Raw genomic sequence first — 22,139 nt, 5'->3', positions numbered from 1 at the left:
TAACTGTAATGAGTTAACGCTCATATTTTCTTTTCAGGTAAATGGACAAAGAATTTTTCGTTGATGGCGGCTGCTTTGTTCCCACCTTCTTCGGTAAGTCAGAAAGAATAAGTTTTTGTAAAATATAGAAATTCGTGCAGTGTACGGTAATGATTCAGGTTACACCGGTGCACAATACGTAATACACGCTACACAGGTGCAGAGTTGTAGATGTTGACTTGTGTGTTGGGGAGAGAAAAGTACAACAACTATAAGTGTTTAAGGCTGGCAAGGGGAGAGGGGGGGGGGGGGAATAAAAACCCCAGTATACGTGTAGATACAGTGGGACAATATCCGTAGGTCCAGGATCTGGAAGCACATGGAAAACTGTTTCTGTGTATCGTTAACTTGCATGTGTGGAGGTTGTTGATAAAGAACACACGATATTAGAACCATTACTTAGCAGCTGCTAAGGTCAGCGGCATCTGTAGTCTCGTTGCCAGTGTTGTTTGGTCTGCTGAAGTGGGTTTTATTGAGGCAATAGATCTCGTGTGTCCATGATTCTCTTCTTGCCTCTGCTGGTGTAATTCCTTCAGCTGTGGAGGTAAGCTGGTTTGACATCATTTTTATCGACGCTGTTTAGCCTATCTATTACTGAGTCAGAATGTTCTTATCTTTACATTTTCGTTGTTTCTTTTTATTACATTCACGTATCAAGGGCAGAATGACATAATGTTTGGCATAGAGAAGATAGGTTGCATCTCTTGATTTAATGTGAAGATGCCACTGCTTCACCGTCCTGTCTCCATCTACAGCAGTGATGGGGGAGGAGAGTTTTGTTTTATGACCCTGTCGCTCGTATTCCATATTCTACAGCTGACTTCTGGATGCAGTCTGTGATTATGCTTCTTAAATGTGGGAGTAATTATCGTGTGTGTGTGTGTGTGTGTGTGTGTGTGTGTGTATGTGTGTGTGCGTGTATGTGTGTGTGCGTGTATGTGTGTGTTAAGTATATACGCTCTTTGAATGGAGAATATATATTTACGACCGTGAAATCCAGATCTTATATATCTAGATTTGCATATCTATATTGTCGACTTTCTTGGCTTCGCTATAGAGGAGCCATATAGCGTTTATATAGAAGCATATATCAAGCTTTGGCTGTCAGAATTCTGCTGCCTCATACCTATAACCTTTCTTCGCCCACTCCTACTTACACTGGCTGTGTTCGCTGTTCTTTTCAAGACCCATTCGCACCCTGAAGACTCGAGCTGGGGTCAGGCTAGGCTCTCATGAGACTGTATCGGTTCAGGTCCCTTAACCTGACTTGACGGCTGGACCTAAGTGCCTCAGTAAATCACAGGATTAGGTCTGGCATAAAGCTCTTCAATACAACGCTAGAACCCACAGATCACGACGGTACGACCCGCTGATCACGATGTTACGACCCCCTAATCACGACGGTACGACCACTGACCACGATGGTACGACCTTTTAAACATCGTGGCATACCTTAAAAACGAGGGTAGTACTTCAGCACGGCTGCATGACCATTTAAGCTGGGGGACACGACCTCTTCATTAGGTTGACACGACCACTTCAGCACGACCTTTCATCTTTGACCTTACGGTCCATGATTCAAATTCATATGTTAAGGGAAACCTTAGAATTGATGGCTGTATCAATGTCTTCCTTAGTAATGTTCGTCTTCTTCATGACTGAACATGATAACACACGGTGGTGAATTCATTCAGTGAATTTCACGTTTTCTTTTTCCTCGTATACCTCCTACTTGCCTCCCCGCCTGAGCGAGGTAGCGTCGGGGACGGACGACAAAGCATCTTGAGCTAAGATCCTGGCTCTGCTCCATCGTCTGTTCTGCTTTTAGAAAGTGTCATTACAGGAGGGATGGTAATTCATAAGTACATGACAAAGGCATCATCATTCCTTCCATGATTTTGCATTGTTCTGTGTCTTTAATAGCAGGATCCAAGCTGGTGTGGAGACTGATGTTGTCCTTGTGTGTGTGTGTGTGTGTGTGTGTGTGTGACGGGAGGCCAGATGATCTACCAGTAAGGGAGTAGACACAGGGTGGGCCGGACCAGGTGGCTGGAGATAAAGCTATGAATATCTGTCTCGATCGATGGCTGTAGGGGACGGGTTGTTGGGGAGGGAGGTGGAGAATTTGAGAGGTTTGTTGGAGAGTTCTTGGGAGTGTTGACCGGAGGTTCGAGTTTTGGGAGATGCCAAGCTTCTGTTGGTTGTGTGTGTTTAATGCCCCTGGAATGTCGGGAGTGACATAAAAAACATACCTTGGAGCAAGACGTGACCCTTGGGCATGATGTCCTGTTACCTGACCATTAAGGATCAGGTCAAAGGGCAGGCCATCATATCCAAGGGTCGTACTCAAGAAGTGAAACAATACAAATCTGAAGTGTGAAGGTTAAGTAGGGAAGCTTAGAACCTGAAGACTTAAGACAATACAACTCTTGGATGTGAGGAAGTTGAACACTTTCTGACGCATTTTCTGTGACTTTAAACTACTTGCACTAATGCTTGCAGCCTGTGACTGAGACTCACTGTTCCTGCTTTCAGGACTTATCCTTAGGACAGGACCTTTGCGACTTTATACTACGAGTAAGGTAAATGGTGCCCATACCACCTTGATATTATACCATGTAAACCAGGTGTGTAGGTTCGAATATAACGAGGATAATTGCCGATTTCACTTTGATTACATTGATTACAGTAATTGTGTTGTCTCACCGGTAATCACATCAGTGTCGGGTCTGTTAGAAAAATACAGTGTTCTTGAGGAATAAAGGTTGTAGGAGTTATATGTGTGGTTGATGGTGGTTGGCTGATTGATTACTGGGGCCTTAGGCTTATCAACTACCGAGGACATAAGGCTGTTAGTGTCAAGCCACGTCCTCCAACTTAAAAACCTCTAACACCTTCCTCAGTTGTTCACGATAACTGTAAGCCCATAGATACTTTTAATACGTATATGATCCTTGATTGTAAAAGGAGTATTAGGTATTGGATCTACTGAGTCTCGTGCTGCCAACAGGTAAAGTGTTCGTGGAACGCAGTGGAGTGGGAGACATACAGTTTTTAGAAAGAGTTATAAAAGAAACAATGAAACAGAGAAAGCATTTGAAGTTGAATAGTGAGAAAGAGGCAGTTGATAAGGCGAACTGCTTGCGACAGAACGATGTGTAAGGCAAGCTGGGAACAGACGAGTCATTTAAAACTCGAGAAGGAACATCATCTTGCCCATATCCCTTACTCCTCAAAGAAGAGAGTGTGTACTGTGTTCTTTGTGGTAAGGTGTAGGGAGAGTTATAGGATGAGGTGTAGGAAGGTTTATAGGATAAGTGGAAAATATCGGTTGGAGAAGAAGGAATATAAAAGCTGAACCAGAGAAAAGAGTGAGTTGGATTGTGGCTTTATCAGCAGGAAAGATAGGTATGATGTTATTATAATGGGAGAGGGATGAAATATTGCGTTGCAGATGTTTTGAGATAGTCTGGTGTAAAAACCCTGAAGATTATCACTGGGGTAGCAAGAGGTCAGCAGATTGTCTTTGTTCGTTAAAGTTAATACTTCCTGACTTGTTTGTTTGTAACATCTTGCTGGAGCAGAGATGAAGGCAGGTGTCTCCATTTTCGGTAACTCAGCCCCTGAACCGTATGGGATCAAATAAGAGTAAACAAATTATAGATGAGAAGGAGAAACATTCGTAAATGATGAGGAGCGACGGTCATACATATGTAAGCGAAGTATGCCTCTCACCTGCAGCAGTAATCATGATATGTGTTCTTCAGGGTGAAGTATCATACATGAGGTTACCCGGGGCAGAGTCGCACCCTCACAAATTTCTTCCACTGATCCTTGTAAAGTTTCATGGTTGGGCTTTAGAGAAGGCAGCAGTGAGAGGAAGTGCAAGATAGAAGAACCTTTGCCTGGGAGGCATCATATCTTATTGTTGTGACGTATAGTTATAACGAAGAGGTTTAGATAAGAGGGATCGATTGTATTGAAAATTGGTCTTAATGATAGGGGAAATGAGATGGATGTTTCATTAGTCATTCTAGATCGATGGGCACAAAAGATGAGTAGATCTTGCTGCCTACGTTCTCAGTGAGGAAAGAGTTTCTGCTTGTGTGTGGTGCAGGTTGAGGTACCCCGCCTGGAGCAGCCCGGTATGGGTATTGAGAGGACAGCCCACGTCCCTGGCAGTGGGTGAGACCGTCGAGGAATGTAGAACTTGCAGAACAGTACAGGTAGCGAGCAGCTATGATACAAGTTAGATACAAGGCCACGATGGCGTGCAACAAGGTTTTACGTAACCATCATTATTACCTCCACTACCACAACCGCCTCCATCACCATTGCTACCACCAACAGCACCACCTCACCTACTCATATCCCATTCCAGACACCTATCACACGTGTGGTCTGCCGTCAGCCTCGCTGCTGAGTCACGATCCATTACCGTGAAGCGTCCGAGATAAGATCTGACGTACAGTCGACCTCGTATCATAGGCTGTGTCGCCCTCTTCTGGCTCTCCCTGTAGGTTGAGAGACAGAGAGAGTCGACCCACAGGACCCCCGCTGTGGCGAACCTTCCTCTCCCTACCTGTGGGTTGAAAGAGCCGACCTTCGGGGCGCCTGCTGTGGTACCCGCTTCTCGCCTTTCATTTAGAATGAGGGAGTCGACCCAACAGTTGAGGGTTTGGTACGATGCTTTCCCATCGCCACACATGTCGTCGGCCATTTATCCCTTACCCACTGACAGCAGAAAAGAATGTAGGCATCGCCCCAGATGATACTTGGAAGGACACATACACGACCATCATTATTATGGAGATATAACACATTTATCTTTTGTCTACTTCATATTATTTTGTTCTTTTGAATAACAAAATTGATACTGAGGAATTGAATATCGCGTGAGCGGATGAAAAAGGAGAAAAATGAGAAAGACTTTGGGGGTTAACGTGGCAATGCTTGGCCAAGTCTTCCTAGTCTTTCTCATTCACGTATGTTATGGCATACGTTAATGATGGACTTTTCTTAAGAACCTCAACTTGTCTTTTGTGATTCTCAGCTGAATGAAAACAATTCTGGTGTACCAAATGATTGTAGGTTGTAGTTGGAAGATAACAAACTAGATGTATCTGATAAAAGATAGGAAAATCCTGAGGTTTGCAGGTATCAACGATTACTATTCTTGTAATTAATGACTCATTCATGATGTAATTATCTTTATCGGTAATGCTGGATCAGCCAGCCAGCCGGTCAACACCCATAGGACTAAGGTCACCTGCAGCATTACTTCTGCCTAACTTGACGAAACTCAAGTTGCAGCAAACTTCCTGACCTGTTCTGCTTCTGTAGTTTGGTACGACCCAGGAACCTGTTAGCCCAATGTGTGTGTGTGTGTGTGACTACTATGAGTTTGGGAAGTGTATTCAAATGTGCAAGTTTATTTCAGATTTGGGACGGTCTCTTCTCGGCTGTCAACACAAGACGTTCACAATTTCTTATGATAATAATAATAATGATAATAGTAATAATGATAATAAGAGTCATAATAACAATAATGAATTTTTCGTAGAAAATGGGTTATTTTTTCCTGCGTCTGATAATTTTGTAGTCAGTGGTATTGGTTGTCTATATATTAACATTTCAAAGCTTAGTTTTGTTTGGTTGACCAAAAATTGGTGTAGTGGTTTCGATGTGTCATTGTTATGTGGACCGAATTCTTATATCCTTATGTGCCAGACCATCGGCAACTTCTTCAGCTTGCACATATGGTTTCAAAGTGATGTGGTTTCAGTAACATTACATTTGATATCTCATCAGTATTTGAGCTTTGTATTTGGGTCGTAACTCTTGAGATACGGGTCAACAACAGACAGGTTGATCCTGACATACAGATTGTGACCCTGACTTACGGGTCAACACCAGCACTAGGTTTGACCCTGACGTACGGGTCAACACCAGAGCTATGGAAATGAAGAGATTTCTTCAGCAACAGAAAATCATGACAGGTGAACTATAGTCATTATCCTCTCGAATATGTTGTGAACAAACCGCCATTTATTTGGTATTATAATGATTCCTTGTTATCCATGAGTAACCTATGATGAGAAAGGTTATATTCATGTGAGTATAGGATCTTATATGGGCAGCACGCTAGATGAGTCATCATTTATGGCTGTAGACATTAACGTCCATCATAGTTATCACGTACTACGTGTGGTGGTGGTGTGTATTGTTCACCTCAGTCGACGTGTGGCGTCTCGTCAGTTCGGTGCGTTATGTGTGGGTCGACAGACAGCCTTGATGTGTGTGGGAGGAATGTAAAGATTGGTTGTGAATCCTTAAAGTGAAAAGAAGTCTGAATTAAATCTCGTGATCGTGCGTGGGAGAGTGTTGGAGAAGGCTTCTCTTCCTCCTCCTTGTCCTGCCTCCATGATTGACGCTAAATGTTATATATATATATATATATATATATATATATATATATATATATATATATATATATATATATATGTACTCGTATATCCTTTTTAATGGTTTAGATCTCAGAATTTACTAGCCGACATAACCCCACCTGCTACGTAGTTGCCCAAAGACAGATCTTTATCTATATTGTTATAGCGGACGCCTCGTACGCTTACGCCTTCCAAGTATCATTATGCGTCTTAATGAAGTATGTTTTAGTGTGTGTTTACAGTAAAGTAGAATTTTGAGAACTGTTTGGAGGAAATTATGAGGTTGTGGTACGCGTGGTGTGTAGTGGGTATGCATATGGTTTTGTGGTAGTTTTGGTGTGTGGTATATGTTGTATGGTGTTGTGTTGAGAGTAACAGGAGTTGTGGGAACTTCATGTTACATGATCGTTGCTTGGAATGTTACGCACTTGGGGGTACTAGGAGATGAATTGTGGGTATGATCTGGAGGCTTATAAGTCGCAAGTGAAGCTGTGTGAAGCTCCCTGAGGGGAGGCTAGGCTGCAGGATGGCGCCTCAGCGACGTAGGTTATGCTAGGTTCTCCCTGCCTGAGGCCGAGGCTAGGCTGTAAGGTGGCGTTCCAGCGACTGAGGTCGAGCTGTTTCCACCTTAAGCCAGAGATATTGATGGAAGTTGGCATTCCAGCAACGAGGAATTACCCAGGATATGCTGGAGCGAATCTTGGTATTAAGATCTGGGTGTAGTATAGTGTAGGTACAGTGAGTGTAATGAAGGCACGTACAGTGGAGGTACATATACTGGAATGAACATGTGGAAGTACGGATGGTGAAGGTACGTACATATAGTGGAATTATTCTGAGTGGAAGTACGTATAGTGGAAGTACATATAGTGCAGCTACTCATAGTGGACGTAGTGCATACTATAGTGAAGGGGAATATTGTATGTCTTAACTAAGGCAAGAGTGAGGCCTGAAACAGTTCGACCCTTGGCTCTTGTAAGTTTGTGTAGATCTTTTATTTGTCTTGTGAAGGAAACTGGTCCTCGAGTCACGGTATTCAATGTAAATGATAAGTGGGAAATATATGAGCAAATGGTTCTGTTTAATCTGGAGAGTTTCAGAGATGGTCAGAGGAAGATTGTTTCACTGTCATGACAGAGGAAGCTTCGAAAGCGTATCACTGGAGCCAGGGGGAGGAGGCGTACTGCCCTCGTACCTCCTGCTTGTCGTACACTGTGACGAAGATGAGTGGGAATGAGAGGCTGAAAGTGTTCTTTTCCTGCATCATCACTTTCTAAAACAAATTAAGGAGCCAACCGAGGATGTTTCCTGGAGGGTTCAGAACGGACGCTGTCTTGATGAGAGAGTACAGAGCCAACCATTATAAGAAACTGACTTACGTCTCATGAGGTCAGCTGGCCACCGTGGCATCCTCAGATGACGGACTTGCTGTATATTAAAGCTGAGAGGCAGACGCTGTGGGTGCCTGGGATACGGATGGATAATTTGTGAGGCAAGAGCGGCGTCATGTCGCCTCCAAAACCACAGAGCCACGCTTCGAGGAGAACATGACGGCTTAACCTGAAGTGTATAAAGGAAAATGAAATGATTTTGTAGCGGATATAATACGTGGTTAATACATATATCTAATGTATGGTCATGGAGGATGGTCTGGGGTTAGGATCATGGGAGATGCTGGGACATCAGTACAGAAAGATTAAAGCCTGTGACGTGTATCTGTTTCAGAACGAACCCTTCTGATGTAGGATCGATCCTTTACGTACATCTAGTGGTCAATAGTCAAGTAATCTTCATTTAGAATAATCTTCATTTAATGGTAGACCCTCTACGCAATTTCGCCTACGCACACACATGTACACCTTCACTATACATGCATATCATTTTCTGTGATTCCATTTGATTTGTTATGTTAATGAATCCCAGTTAATGCCTTGCCTCGTTATAATATCACATTTTTATACGACGCAAATTATATAAGTTCCTGATTTGAATAATTCATGTGATATTCCTTCGCCTCTGTATGATATTTGCAGTAGTATTCCAAAATAGATTATTTTTGCAACACTTTTCATTCTTATTATTTACTTCTCAGAGGCGAGGGGAAGCTGTACCAAGTATATCTTATCAGTTAACTAGACAGTTGGTAGGACTTTTGCATGAGCTTCAGGATTAAGCTCGCAATGTAGAGGATGCGGTTGGTTCACTGCCTCCCTTCACATTCATTGCGAGCCTTATCGTGCCTATAATCTTTGTGGCAGTCTGAGAAACATGCAGGCGAATGGGAGTTCATTTGCATGCGAGAGACGTGGCCTCCTGGCCTTATAGAGCGCTGGAGCCCAGACAGTAAAGAAGAGGTTTAAAGGTCCACGATCGGCTTAGGTGTCGTGTTTAGTATACCATACCTGGCTGGTGGGTATGTAGTGTGTGGTACAACCAATGTGGGTGTGTGGTACAACCATTGTGTCTCGTGTGATATGTGGTACAACCAGTGTGTCTAGTGTAGTGTGTGCTGTTTATGTGTTATATATCTTATTGCTCTGGTTATGAATACAGATTTTGAGAAATGTGACTATATTGTGGCATCACTTATATTGCGCACGGTTGTGAGCTGGATTAACTACCTTTCAACAAACAGATCTCGGAAAGTAATAACTTTCTGTACAATATTCACTGTCATTTTTGTTAAAAGATGTATCCCCCAGGGGGCTATTCTTGTTCCATTTCTACTACATATTGTTGGGTACACAGTACAAGGTTTTGACTCCTGCGTAGAGGAGGGTAGACTACATATGATAATCTTGTCCACTGGCGACACAGAAACCATCAGACAGATATCACCCAAGTCCTTCAGTAGATGTTCGTCAGTAATGAACAGAAGAGAAAACTTATCAGAAGGGAAAACTTATCTTCGTTGTGTAAGGAACGACAGAATACTCATGTGACGAATACAGAATGAAGACTTGACTGCTTAGTACAGGAAAGAGGTAAGTCAAAAGTCGTGAGAGAAAATCATTACTGAAATTATAAAAATGACAGTGCGTTGGGTTTTGAGATCTTGGTTTGCAAAACGAGATGGGATAATCAGTAATGATGGTGGCTATTGAGAACGCTTGTGGTCTTTCAGTTGGGGTTACTGCTTGTGTTTATGTTGATATATAAGCAGTGTGATGTGAAAAAGGGGCCAAAATAGAAAAAAAAAAACTATTAGAGAATAAATGTTAAGAAGGATTGATGGCAGGCCACAGTGCCTTGAGGATGCCGATTAGGTGTGTCATGTTCAGCAGAGAACTTTAGGCTCAACTTTGAGTAAATGATTTATGAGTCCAACAGAGGAGATAAGATCGTGGCAGAAACCTGACTAAACTCGTTTTGACGCAGATTAATCCGGCAATGAGAATGAGATATTGGAGAAGAATGGATGATGTCAAGATGAAAAAATAATTTTACCGATGAGCGCAGGAAAACGTTACCTGATTCTGTAAAATATGTGACCAGAACTGCACCATTTGTCAACTTGAGGCAGACAAGTAAACAAATTACCAGGCCAGGCTGCACTTCAAGAACTTCTTGTTAAATCCTCTTCAACAGTTTATGTCTTATTAAAAACAGAAATGATGTAAACAAATTCGGTTTCTTAGTTCAGTGACTTCAGTCAAGCGTAAGGTAAAAGCTTAACAGAGGGACGTCTTACCCAGTGCAGGATACTTTTCGGGAATTTCTTTATCCATCGTTGCTCACAGACCTTCGACCTCCGAGTGCCGCCGCTCACAGTAAAGTAGCCATTAACGCCTGAGAGAAAACTTTACGCTCGTAACACTATAAGAATCTTAACGGCTTAAGACGATCAAGAAACGCGAGGACCATGAAACGAAAAAAGTGAAGGATCCACAGGAGCATTAAGTTAAGACTGCGAGATGCACAATTGAAGCGTTGCTGCGGCGCTGCCAGGCAATGTGTTGGTGCTTGCAGGATACTGGTCGTGTGCTGAGAGATTTGAAACACCTGTAATGTTTGTCTTGCCGTCGTGTAGGGAGAAACCTGCCTGTAAGAATAATGAAGGCTAGTTCGCTGGCTATTATAAGATCCAGTGTGCCTTGTGAATCTGTTTATATGCGGTACACTATCTGACTCCTTGAGCACGACAAGATGACTCTTGGGTATGATGGCCTGGCCTTTGACACGAAGGGTCAGGCCAAGATCCAAGCCATCATATCCAAGCGCCTTGCTATTGAGCTCAGGGGGGTTATCAAGCTAAGTGTATGCTCATCATTCAACTGTTTCCATTAATCTGCTCACCATCACCATTAGTCAACAAGACATCAAGACATTCCCAACTCAAACTTCAAACTTTTCTTCCAATATTTTCATTCAGCGCAGTTAACATTCTCATATTGATTTCAATAAAGATATGTTTATACCTTCACCTCCTTGTCCCAGGATCTTCACGTGCTGGCTAACTGGAGCACACTAGTCTTACCTTTCCCATTTTTTTTTCTTGGATAGATAAAAATTTTCTCTTTAAAATTCGATATTGTCTTTTTCTTGGGTAGCTGAAAACTATTTTTCCTTGGAAACTTAAGATTTTCTTTATTCTTGGAAGTTGGACTGTCTTTTTCTTGAAAACTAGAAACTATCTTTTTCTTGACAAAAAGAAGTAAACTCGTACTTTAACTACCCGGGGAGTTGTCTTATGTTCTGGGTCGCCGAATACGGGAAATACGGAATTTTGCTCAGAACAGCTGGAAAAGTTGCTTAATTTTCCGAGTAACTGGTGAAATGTCCCCATTATCTGGGTGGCTCATGAAATGGTATTTTGTCGTAAGTTGTTATAGAAGTGGCTACATATCTGCGATAGCTGGGAAGGTAGTTTCGTATCCTGGATGGTAAGGAAAGTGACCTTGTGAACTAGATAACGGGAAAATTGGATTTCTTTTTTTATTGAAAAGCATGGAACACAGACCAATGTGTTGTGTCGCTGCTTGTGGGATGTCATGTTTTAAACAACTAGAGAAGGGTTGATTTAGTTGGAACGTTAGTTAATTGATGGGGAGAGGAGGGAAAATTACCTAATTTTATGGTTAGGAGGAAAATTGTCGCTGTTTTGGTGAAGGGGGAAAGTGGTCCAATGTTTTGGGTAATCTGGTAAGCGGTCCTTCCCCCCAGTGTTCTAGATAGCTGAGAAACTGTTATGATTCTGGGTAAGTGCCAAAGTTTCTCGTGTCTCGATCACCAGGAAGGCGGCCTTATCTTCTGCGTCACTGGAAAGAAAAATGGCTTCATGTTTAGGGTAGCCGGTCCGGCGACGTCAGGTCTTGAGGCTCGTGTCAGACAGTCACGAAGCCCTTGCAGGAGACTGGCCGCACACCCACCACATCCAGACGGCACCAGGGGTCTTCCAGAAGAGGGAGAAGAATGTCGAGATAAGACTGGAACGCAGACAGCGGGAGCGCCTGCATGTTCCTGTTGATGATGTTCTCCTTTACAGATCACGACAGCTGTTCTGCTCACTACTCCACTCCCCCGTTAATGTTAGAACATTCGCAACCTTTTAGTACCGTCGTACTGAATGGCCGTACCATCATGGTGAATGTTAGTACCATCGTGCTGAATGGTCGAACCACCGTGTTGAATGGTCGTACCATCGTGCTGAATGTTAGTACCATCGTGCTGAATGGTCGTACCATCGTGCTGAATGGTCGTACCGTCGTGCTAAAGGGTCGTACCATCGTGCTGAATGGTCGTACCGTCGTGCTAAAGGGTCGTACCATCGTGCTGAAGGGTCGTACCGTCGTGGTCAGGCTGCTGATAACGTCTCTCACTCTTCAGTTGTAACGACAATTCAATCTCAACCCAATTTTCTTTATCGATCAACTGAAGAAAATTGAATTTTATTGGCAAAAGTAAATTTGCTCTCAGTTAACTGCGACGGTGTCGGAGACTTGTGAGAAGTAAGGCTCTGCTGGGCGGAAAACCAATCATCTTTATGGACTTTTTTCCTTTAGTTGCGATTGGTTGGAGACTTCGTTATCCGCCATACAAGTGAGTTTTGAAGTGCTTTACCAATATTTACATTTTCTTTTTCTTGCCTTTTAGTTTGTTTCTTCGTGCGTAAGACATCGTCTAACTTTCTTCCAGGTTTCATTATCCTGGAAACATGCTTCCAACTTGGGTATATTTTTCATACAATTTCATGTCATTAACTTTGCGTTTGGTGACAATATGTTTGATCCCTCACAGATTATCATCTGCTGTGACATATGCAGGAAAGATCTCCAACATATCCTCATGGTTCATATATTCTCCAGCATAAGAATCCCCTCATTGTAAATATATTCACTGATATGAGGGTACCTACCCACATGATACATATATTCTCCAACATCATGGTACATATATTCTCCAACATAAGGATACCCTCATAGTATATATATTCTCCAACATAATTTGGAAAACTTTTGTTTGGATAATTTATCATGTGAACAGTTATTAGCTTAAAAAAGTTAGTTAAGATATATATTGGGAGGGATATGATAATGATATGAGGACTAGAGATCACGGGAAACTCTGGGCTTAAGACAAAGATGACAAGAAAGATATTTCGTCTTGAGGGGAACAGTATCGAGGCTACATTGTGGGGAATGGCATAGTATCTTTAGAAAGTGTTGGGAATATCTTTTTAATGGCCCCACTCAGAAAGGCATCAGTGGAGCCTTGTAAAACCTGGGGGAATGGGCTTTATTTCCCTCGTGTGGAATAATCCTGTATTGCATTTCAGGGGAGTGGGATGAGGGTGGTGAAATGCCTGAATTTGCCAGTTTGAAATTGATGTTAGAGATGATGTTACGTGTGTGGTATATACCCAACAAGTCGGTCAGTCGAGTCTTTATTTTTTTCGTCGATTCATTGTAAGTTACGGAATGATGTGAGACGAGACTTGTACTTACTGTATTTTGCAGTGTGTCGACGACTTTTGTAGGTAATTTATTACATAGTGTGTCGAAGATATTAATAGGTATTGCATTCATAGTGTGTCGACGAGGCTGTATTTGCAGTATATTTCAGACGTTTACCATCAGAACAGCTGACCATCTACACCACTCGGGATACTTACTTATCTTAACCATTTAAGTTTTGCGTCAATGTCAACAGTGCAGCTCCTGTAGTGAAGGGCAAGAATGTTACAACAGTGGGCTACGGCAGTGTGACATAGTTGCTGGGTTTTGATAGACTGGAGACACTGAGGACTGACTGTAGTGTTGACCTGCGGGGAAAATATATTAGCACGTTTTATTTTTTTCTGATAAATTTTTCTCCTCACTTTTTCTTTCGAAGTCACGCGAGCGAAATGACTAACGTCTTTCATCGAAAAAGCTGTAGGCTCCAGCTGCAGGCTCCAGCCACTTAAACCAGTGACTTCCTTAGTCTGTCATTCTGATTTACTTGCTATCATCCCTACCAAATGTTGTCCTCGTCAACCACCACACGCAGCCGCTACCACCATCATTACCACCGGCACTGCAGCTGCCGCCACCACCACTACTGCCACTTATACCACCACCTACACAACCACTACTTTAGCCATCACCACCACCACTCCCTGAACTATTGCCAACAGCCACTATTCCCACAGCCAGCTCTTCAGGTACGGGTCATCTACAATTCCAGTAATCCTCTTGATTCCCGCTGAACCCGTCGACATAGTTCTTGGAGAGAGAGAATCAGAGCAAGGGAACACCTCTCTACCACACGACTGTGGCATTCACAACGTCCTTACGTCTCTGTGTTGAAGACGATGACAATCACAGTATGTCTCTTGTGGCCTGGTAACCAGAACCAGGACGTTCCCTCCAATAACTCGTGTGTGTGTGTGTGTGTGTGTGTGTGTGTGTGTGTGTGTGTGTGTGTGTGTATATATATATATATATATATATATATATATATATATATATATATATATATATAGAGAGAGAGAGAGAGAGAGAGAGAGAGAGAGAGATGCTCTGTGGAAGGTATTAAGAATATATGGTGTGGGAGGCAAGTTGTTAGAAGCTGTGAAAAGTTTCTATCGAGGATGTAAGGCATTTGTACGTGTAGGAAGAGAGGTAAGTGATTGGTTCTCAGTGAATGTAGGTTTGCGGTAAGGGTGTGTGATGTCTCCATGGTTGTTTAATTTGTTTATGGATGGGGTTGTTAGGGAGGTGAATGCAAGAGTTTTGGAAAGAGGGGCAAGTATGCAGTCTGTTGTGGATGAGAGAGCTTGGGAAGTGAGTCGGTTGTTGTTCGCTGATGATACAGCGCTGGTGGCTGATTCATGTGAGAAACTGAAGAAGCTGGTGACTGAGTTTGGTAAAGTGTGTGAAAGAAGAAAGTTGAGTGTAAATATGAATAAGAGCAAGGTTATTAGTTACAGTAGGGTTGAGGGTCAAGTCAATTGGGAGGTAAGTTTGAATGGAGAAAAACTGGAGGAAGTAAAGTGTTTTAGATATCTGGGAGTGGATTTGGCAGCGGATGGAACCATGGAAGCGGAAGTGAACCATAGAGTGGGGGAGGGGGCGAAAATCCTGGGAGCCTTGAAGAATGTGTGGAAGTCGAGAACATTATCTCGGAAAGCAAAAATGGGTATGTTTGAAGGAATAGTGGTTCCAACAATGTTGTATGGTTTCGAGGCATGGGCTATGGATAGAGTTGTGCGGAGGAGGGTGGATGTTCTGGAAATGAGATGTTTGAGGACAATATGTGGTGTGAGGTGGTTTGATCGAGTAAGTAATAATAGGGTAAGAGAGATGTGTGGTAACAAAAAGAGTATGGTTGAGAGAGCAGAAGAGGGTGTTTTGAAATGGTTTGGTCACATGGAGAGAATGAGTGAGGAAAGATTGACCAAGAGGATATACGTGTCAGAGGTGGAGGGAACGAGGAGAAGTGGGAGACCAAATTGGAGGTGGAAAGATGGAGTGAAAAAGATTTTGAGTGACCGGGGCCTGAACATGCAGGAGGGTGAAAGGCGTGCAAGGAATGGAGTGAATTGGAACGATGTGGTATACCGGGGTCGACGTGCTGTCAATGGATTGAACCAGGGCATGTGAAGCGTCTGGGGTAAACCATGGAAAGTTGTGTGGGGCCTGGATATGGAAAGGGAGCTGTGGTTTCGGTGCATTATTATATGACAGCTAGAGACAGTGTGAACGAATGGGGCCTTTGATGTCTTTCCTAGCGCTACCTCGCACACATGAGGGGGGAGGGGGTTGTTTTTCCATGTGTGTGGTGAGGTGGCGATGGGAATGAATAAAGGTAGACAGTATGAATTTTGTACATGTGTATACATGTATATGTCTATTTGTGTATATATATGTATACATTGAGATGTATAGGTATGTATATTTGCGTGTGTGGACGTGTATGTATATACATGTGTATGTGGGTGGGTTGGGCCATTCTTTCGTCTGTTTCCTCGCGCTACCTCGCTAACGCGAGAGACAGCGACAAAGCAAAATAAATAAATAAGATATATATATATATATATATATATATATATATATATATATATATATATATATATATATATATATATATATTAGAGACAGAAGAAACACTTATATTCGGGGAGACTGGATGAAGCGTGAAGAAAATGGTGGGAGCTTCACAATCGGCATATAATGAAGAGGAGGATCACTGCAGAGTCATTTGTCGAGGTGGATCGTGATGGAAGGTTGGAGAGTTTTGGGAGGATCCTTGGAGGGAGAGATTTATTGTTCGCCTCATGATTCGGAGGGAAAGGTAGAGACTAAGAGAAGTTTGGGTTACTTATTCTATAAGGTTTATAAAGTCCTGTGTAAGAAGGTAGTGACTCTCTCATCTCTCTCTCTCTCTCTCTCTCTCTCTCTCTCTCTCTCTCTCTGTTTATGATGGATGTTTGTCTGTTTACAGGTGTGTTCCCCTGTGCAGTAACTGAGTCTGATTTGTTTGCTTGTGCATCAACGTTTGTTAATGTTTTTGTTAATCTCATATCTCCATGGCAGTTTGTCTCCTGCTGTGTTGATACACACTATCATAACCGCTACGGTTGAAACCTGAGTTGCCTTTGACCATTTTGTCTGGTTTCTCCTGTGTTGAAGTCGTATGAACAAGGCTCGCCTTAGGAGTACAAGCATCATCATCTCATTATGTTGATCATTCCCCTGACAACTTCATGAGACAAGGACTTCCACTTTCTTGCAACTTCGTGTCAACATTCTCCCTGTCTACTTTCTCTAAGTCATTTGGGCTAAGATTAATTGTGGTGTTGCAGCTGCTTCTGGTACTCCTATGGTGTCGATGTTGTTACTATGGTGCTGAATTTGTTTGTATGGTGTTTATCTTCTTGCTGTGGTGCTGGTGCTACTGTTGTGGCGTTGGTATTATTGCTGCTGTGGTATTGGTGTTACTTTTGCTATTGTGTTGTTTTTCCACACTAACTCGGTGCCTCTCGTGCTATCACCAGCTGTGACGCCAATCTCACATCCCTAGCAGGAGGCTCAGTGTGCTATATTCACATCATCGTTTTGGTCAACTAACTTCCGCCCGGCAGACAAGGTGACGTCAGCCAGGGACCAGGTGAGCCATAAGAGCTGGTGTGTTTTATGGAGTGCGAGACGGACTACTTTTTATAAAAGATCGTCCATGTTTTCCTGGTGTATATACTCGTTTCTTCCGCCGTCAGGGCCTCCGTCAGGATGTCGTTATCATGGTGTGTTATTGGCAAGTCTTATACGCTGGGTAGTGAGGGACTGCAGCCTCTCCGCTACACCCTCACAGCCCACTTCGGGCTTTATTTAGTCAGTTCAGGTACCTGAAACTAGTTTATTGCTTCAGCTGTATTTGATGGGCAGGGCCGCTACCAGGGGTGGCGGGATGCTATGGTTACTTTAGGATATGGATGCCAGAAATAAGCGGTGTCGCAGTGGTTATGGGGCGGCCGGTGGGTAGGCTGCGACCAGGTGTAGTGACGGGCTTCGACCAGGCGTGATAGGACTGCGACCAGGTGTGGTGGTGGGCTGCGGCTAGTTGTGGTAGGGGGCTGCGACCCTGAGTGGTTGGGGGGGGGCTGCGAGTATGTGGTGGTGATGTATGGATGAGGCAGGGAGGAGTCCCCGGGGTGTGGCAGTTGGAAGTGGGTGCGGGGTAGTGGGAGTGAGGAGGGAGGGTAGGTAGGACGAGCCCTCAGACTATACTGTTAACGGACACAGGACAAGTGATGAGTGTGTCATGTATGATGCAGACCAATATTGAGGTCGGAAATGGATAGGCATTCAGTATGAGTTTGGGGTGGAGGGTTTCTCCTGAATACTATACCACAGGTGTTCGATACAGGTGTGTGTAGGTGCTGGACACGGACAAGTGATGCTAGCGATGGTTATGGGGCTATAGATGTTGGTGATGATGATGGGGACGACTCTTGCACCATCGACACGCTATTCCGCTCAAGATATGACCAAAATTTTACCTAGGAATGATACCCTTCTGGTCGACGTGTTGCCTCCATGTACGGCAAAATGGGGTCGACTTGTCAATTCTCGGGAAGGTTAAGTGGGGTCGATGCGTCACGTCGACGGAGGGATACATGTGGTCGACGCGTCACTTCTGACGAAGGTCCAAGGTCAAGATGATACACACACAGCTAACAAGTTGACTCCTTCAAGTTTCCCAGAGGTCATAATGAAATAAGTCTTGAACGTATCATCTTCGTTACGTTACATTAGAGGATAAGAGCAGATAATCCTCATGTTCTGGGTGCTATATATCTAACGATGGGTGGTCAGGGTCACGTGACACTTGTTTCCCATGATTACGTCTGGTGGTCAGGATGACAGCACAACATCCCGCTTGATTTGTTCAAGATTTTTTTCTTTTTTTTTCTTTCATACTATTCGCCATTTCCCATGTTAGCGAGGTTGCGTTAAGAACAGAGGACTTGGCCTTTGAGGGAATATCCTCATCTGGCCCCCTTCTCTGTTCCTTCTTTTGGAAGATTTTTATGTTGGCGTTTTTCATTTTGTCGTAAAAGATGTAAAGATTAGCCAGAGTAGTGATGGAAGAGCCTCACTTGCGAGGTCAGATACTGGAGTACCACGAGTTCGATCGTGGGAACCATTAAGCAGGACTTCTCCTCAACGATCGTAAGTAACGTGATAACCTGGTGATCTGGTGCGGAGAATGTCTGCGGCCGTGATCAAGCCTCTCTTGTGAACGGCTGAATAGCAGGAAACGAGCTCTTTACGAGTCATGCAGACCGTGGCCGCCAGGATATACTGAGACACCACGAGCTGTGGCTGCCACAACGCTTAGGGGAAGGTGGATGACTAGCACACACACACACACACACACACAGGGCCTCCGTGGTGCGATGGTTGGCGCTCCGACCTTCCAACCTCGCAGGCCCGGCTGTGAGTCCAGGTCAGGTCAGGTCAGGTCAGCAGCTCAAAGCCAACTTACCAGTACCATCCTAGGTACATCCACGACGAGATTATGTCATGAGAGAGAGAGAGAGAGAGAGAGAGAGAGAGAGAGAGAGAGAGAGAGAGAGAGAGAGAGAGAGAGCTGCCTCTGTGATCAGCGAGCCACAGTATAGTAAACACGTTTGAATTATGGGTAGACTTGTGTAAAGAAATAGATACAAGAAAGGTTGGTTGTGAAATAGATATGCAGGAGACCCGTGCGTGAGTGGAATTCTCGGGTGAGGAGGTGAAGGGTAGTGTTTATTTAGACAGGTGGGGTTCTGCAGGATGGTTGGCCTCTCCTGTTTATTCTCCTTATTGAGTCTCGCCTCGCACATGCAGAAGGCCTCTGTTGCTTGCTTGCATTGTCTACTTGCATAGGAGCGAGTGGATGAGACGTAGAAGTTACAGGGAGAGAGAGAGAGAGAGAGAGAGAGAGAGAGAGAGAGAGAGAGAGAGAGAGAGAGAGAGAGAGAGAGAGATTTTAACGTTGGAGACTCCAGTCATGGAAAAGTCCACATCAAGGCAGGGCCTTAATTGAAATACACAGAGTTTAATAAAAGGGGAAGAGGAAGGGAGAAGGAGAAGTATTTACGAATTCTGGAGGAATTGAAAAATCTGTCTTTAAAAATGTGGCTGAAAATATTCCAGTATATTTTTGTCAACAACCAGCTTGTTGGTCCTGCCTCGGGCATTGTAATTATCGTAGAATTTCAGGAATCGTCAGATAAATGTGAGGATTTGATATCGTCGTGGCTCTAGCATTAGGTGCTTAGGCCGAATGGATGACCAGATATGAGTAATTTTATGAAGTAATTTTGCATCTCTTATACACATTATATATGTGTTTAGCTGTATATGATTACTACCCCAGTCCCAGTGTAGCAGACTGGATCAGATGCATACATCCTTAACATAATCATCATAACATACGTTACATATACAAATGTCATCATTATCTGTATCCAGGTGATTATATAACTGACTACACAAGACACTTTAATCACATCATAAATACATGATGTGATGACCAAATATGAATCCTTTCTTGTCAACATTTTTTGTGACTTGATTAGATGTGCTTAACCTCATACCTAAACACCTTGTCTTGATCAAACTTAGTTTTGTTTCTTTAAAAAGTGAACAAGTGAATGCTTGAACTCTGCGTTCATATACCCAGTTATTGTGATATTTATGGATTGGCATTGCATGTATCTGCTCCATGTTTATAATGGGTTTTAATATCTTAAAGATTCCCTTAATACACTTAATATACATATATCTGATCTCATATACTCTCTCTCTCTCTCTCTCTCTCTCTCTCTCTCTCTCTCTCTCTCTCTCTCTCTCTCTCTCTCTCTCTCTCTCTCTCTCTCTCTCATTTCCTGATGGGCAGTAGATCACAGTAGTGAAGTCGATCTGAATACTACACGAAGAAGTCACTATAGCCCTTTGACCTTACCATTATATGTTTGACCTAAGTTGTTGATGTTTTCTCTTGACTTATGTGGCTATAGAAATCACTACGAATTTCTGTTTGATATATGGCTTAAGATAAGGATTATTTTTTTTTTAATGGATTTCATTTTTCAAAATGAAAAGACATGAATGAGATTGTATCCCTGACAGCAATGTTGAGTTATGTATGTATCAGTATACACATTACTAAGTAATTTGAAAACATGAGGTAATAGCTAGTACAGGAGAGGTCTGTGTATTTGCATGAGCCACATTTGCTGAGAGAGTATCTGTGATCCTGATAATATTCTGAACACCTGAAGAAGGTGCTAAGGATATTTTGTTTGGTGTTGTAGTTTGACGTTGACGGCTTTAATGACCCTGGCAGTTGTTAGGATTAAAAACCAAACACACCATCTATACATATGAATGTGTTTCATTCTGGTTTGTATGTGTATGCAAAGACAGCAATTAAGTACACTTGACACCATCGAAATGATAAAGATTTATATAATTCTCGTCAGAGACCTAAACAGTGGCATCTTTAATTAGGGTAACAAGAAAATAGTCAATAAACTTCATACGAGGGTTTTATTGTGTGTTCAGAATAAATTGTTTATCATATGTTCAGCATGGTGCGATCCATGCCTTAGTGTGACCTTTGACCTGACCCGTAAAGGTCAGGATAAAGCCAAGCCATCATACCCAGGAGTACTGCCGCCGTACTCAAGGGTTGAATCGTTGTGCTTGAGGGTTTAACCTTATAATTAAGAAATGTATATCATAAATAACTTGAACGAAATTTAATTTTACAGTGATATTATTTGGTAATACGATTTTTAGATTTTTTTTTTTCAAGGAAGATGTGTGATAGTAAGTGCAGTCTGATTGAGAGGGCTTATCACGGTGTGCTGATATGGTTCACACATTTGGACAGGATGAGTGAAGAAATCGTAGGAGGATGTGTGTCAGAAGAGCAGGTAGCTTGGCGGCAAGGTAGACCGAGGAGGAGATGGAAGGATGGATTGAAGGAGGCTTTTAGGTATCGGGGTCTGAACATTCAGGAGGGTGAGAGGCGTGGATTGAATTGAATGAACTGCAGCCATGTGGTATATGAAAGGCAACGTAATGTCAGTGGAGTGAGCTCATGAAGCTGTCAAGGTGTCTTTGGTTCGGTGTATCTTTGGATAGGAAGAAATCTATAGTTTCGAGTCGGTTGGTTGAACTTTTACACATGTTAATTGTATGATAAGGACGGCTTAGAAGGATATCCATATCTATATGACGGTAAATTTCTTAATGATCTGGGATGTGATACAAAGCATTCCTACCAACTGTTTCCAGATGAAAGAGGAAATTCGTCGTTCTCGTCATGGTGGCATGTATTTAGCGATCTACTATTGTGGTCGATAGCTTAATTATGTTACCTCTGCCCTACTATTGTTGGCGTTGGCGTTAACAGATACCAACGCTGCCCTCTCATCGTCTTGCAATCCTTGGCCACCCTGATGTTCGGCATCTTAAAATCTGATCAAGAGAGTAATAAAATGATATTAATTACAAACTGCCTATGATACACAGTCATGCATCAAGGTCTAGTGACCCGGCAGACAAGCATGGCTAACGAGCAGTGATGAGGTCATTCGCTTCGCTGAGACGAGACAATAAGAGAAGAAACATAGACGAGGCCGTGAATTATGGGATGGTCCGTCTCTGACTACAAGGA

General features: G+C 43.0%; 1 long non-coding RNA gene across 1 annotated transcript in view; it reads left to right on the top strand.

Annotated features, from left to right (window-relative positions):
- LOC139753645 (uncharacterized) overlaps positions 1-22,139 on the top strand; it is a 238,055-nt gene that overhangs the window by 6,290 nt on the left and 209,626 nt on the right. Inside the window, exon 2 of the long non-coding RNA XR_011713741.1 lies at positions 38-93. This is a non-coding gene — a long non-coding RNA (uncharacterized lncRNA). The remainder of the gene's footprint in view (positions 1-37; positions 94-22,139) is intronic.

The sequence above is a fragment of the Panulirus ornatus genome, chromosome 15 (assembly GCF_036320965.1).
Source record: "Panulirus ornatus isolate Po-2019 chromosome 15, ASM3632096v1, whole genome shotgun sequence".
In the NCBI taxonomy this organism is placed as follows: Eukaryota; Metazoa; Arthropoda; class Malacostraca; order Decapoda; family Palinuridae; genus Panulirus; species Panulirus ornatus.
This window is presented reverse-complemented; position numbering and strand designations above follow the sequence as displayed.